The 2,300-nt window shown below is 49.9% G+C and overlaps 1 long non-coding RNA gene across 1 annotated transcript; it reads right to left on the reverse strand.

Moving 5' to 3' along the window:
• Nucleotides 1-250: 250 nt before the first annotated feature.
• Nucleotides 251-2,022, reverse strand: LOC119288717. Its single transcript, XR_005141260.1, has 3 exons — nucleotides 1,440-2,022; nucleotides 1,089-1,346; nucleotides 251-296 (listed from the first exon to the last, which is right to left on the reverse strand). It is a non-coding gene; the product is annotated as an uncharacterized LOC119288717 (long non-coding RNA).
• Nucleotides 2,023-2,300: the final 278 nt, after the last annotated feature.

Raw genomic sequence — 2,300 nt, forward strand, 5'->3', positions numbered from 1 at the left:
TGCAACTAACAACGCTATAAGAGGGGCTGAGCAAAGTGGTAACATAGCCAAACAACGGTTTGCTAGGACAAGGTGGCTTAGAGGCTTGACATGGCAATATGGGAGGCATGATAAAGCATGTGGTAGGTATCGCAGCATAGGCATAGCAAAAGAGCGAGCATCTAGCAAGCAAAGATAGAAGTGATTTCAAGGGTATGGTCATCTTGCCTGATATCCTGCAAGGAAGAAGAACGAGTCCATGAAGAAGACAAACAGACGTAGTCGAATGGATCCTCACAAACGCGACGTTATCGGAACTAACCCGAAGAAGCAACACCGGAAAGAAGCAAACAACATAGTAAACAACCATCACATAAACATGGCATGATGCACAACCAAGTATGATGCATGTCCGGTTTAATGAAGCATGGCATGGCAAAGTGCACAAGCAATCCTACAAATTAAGTGGAGCTCAATATACAACGGAGTTGCATATTGAAGAAAACACCACATGACTTATTTAGTTCTCTCTCGTTAGGTAGTCAACAATATTAAATGTTGATTAACATGTTAAGGGTGAAGCACAACAAAACTACCTATCTAGGCAAGTTTAAATGAGGCCGAAAACAACGAACAACAACTCCGGTAAAACCCCATATGCAAATTTTAGGTTTGGCACTGTTCTTCCCTAAACACAATTTTAGTGTTGTTAAACATGCAAAACAAGTACACCATGTTAAACTAGGCATTTTTCTACCCCATTTACATATAAAGTTTATTAAAAACCGAGCTATGGTTATTAAGTTATGAAATAAATCATTTTACATGGCAATATGGGAAAATATATGCAAACATCATTTTGAACATTTTAAACATAGATGAAAGTTGCACAATATGAATCTACACAAAATTCTAAGCATTTTTCATATATAAATCATTTTAATATGATGCACGGTTGATGAGTTATTATATGCATGAAGTGCAAGGGTTAAACTGCAAAACTGTAAATCCCTGGTAAATAGACAAATCGCAGAACCAAGAAAAACCATCCACTGGGCCGAATCTGAGACAGACCCAACAGTGTAAGGGGGCGCTGCGGTGAGGCTCACCATGGGCCTGGCCCAGCTCGGTGGAGATGTGGCAGCAGGGAAGCGGCTTGGGCCCAATCTCGCTACTACTTGGCGCGGTCGATACCGAGAGTCAACGCGGGGCGCGCCTGGATCGTCCTCGAAGCAGAGGCGAAGTGCTCGCCGGGAAGAAACAGGACGGCATCAGCGAACTTGGCGGGGAGGAGGCAGGGAACGCAGGGCCTCACCAGACCTGGCGAATCCCGGTGGCGGCGATCACTGAGGTGCTCGTGTTGTTCCCTGCGAGGAAGAACAGAGGGAGGAAATGAAGAGAGAGATACATGAAAAGGAAACAGAGATGGCGAGGAAAGGAGCAGGGCTCGTCGGCGGGACCTGCGTCGGGCTTGAGGACGAGCTTGGCATGGAGTGCAGGTGCTCGAAGAAGGCGAGCGGGACGAGGCGGAGGGTCTTGGCGCTCTGGCCGTTGCTGGAGATGACGAGGAAGCCGAGTCCGGCGTGGAGCAGGGGAAGCAGGTTTGACGGCGGCGACAGAGCTTGTAGGGAGGTCCAGCGACCTGGGGAACGACTCCGAGCGGGTCAAAGCTTGGCGGCGAGGAGCTCCGAGTCGGCGGTCGGGGTCCATGGAGGTCGCTGCTGCGGCGAAGCTCCGTGCCTCGGGTGGCCATGGTGGTCTAATGTTGCTGCGAGTTACAGAGAGAGATGGAGATATTAGGAGATAGAGAGAAGAAGGAAAAGAGAGATGGACAGAGTAGGGAGCAGGGACGCAGCAGAGGCGGTGGTCCGGTGATCTGGCAGTGCTCCGACGTGGACGAGGCGGCAGAGGGGACTTGATTGGGAGCTCGGGGCTGCGCTCGTGGAGGCCTCGATCCGATCTGAATCGAGCGTTGTAGGAAGCTCGGGCGCTCAAGTGGCCGTTGGATCTCCATCCGGCGGTCACAGATGGATGGATCAGAGGCTGGGTGGATTGGGTGGACGGGGAAAACGATGAGGATCTAGGAAGATGGTTGGCTGCGCGTGGGTTGGCTCGGGTGGGATTCCGAGGGCGATGCTGCTGGCGGTGGCGCGAGGGACAAACTGCCTAGAATTTAGGGTTTGTCCAAAAATAGGCTAGTGGTGATCTATATATAGCAAACGGGTTATGTTTAGGGGCATTTGGTCCCTCCAATCTTAATCGGACGGTCTCGGATAAATAGGCTAGGGAGATCAAATAATAAAACGGAGATGTTTTGTAGA

This window comes from Triticum dicoccoides, chromosome 4A (genome assembly GCF_002162155.2).
Source record: "Triticum dicoccoides isolate Atlit2015 ecotype Zavitan chromosome 4A, WEW_v2.0, whole genome shotgun sequence".
Lineage (NCBI taxonomy): Eukaryota > Viridiplantae > Streptophyta > Magnoliopsida > Poales > Poaceae > Triticum > Triticum dicoccoides.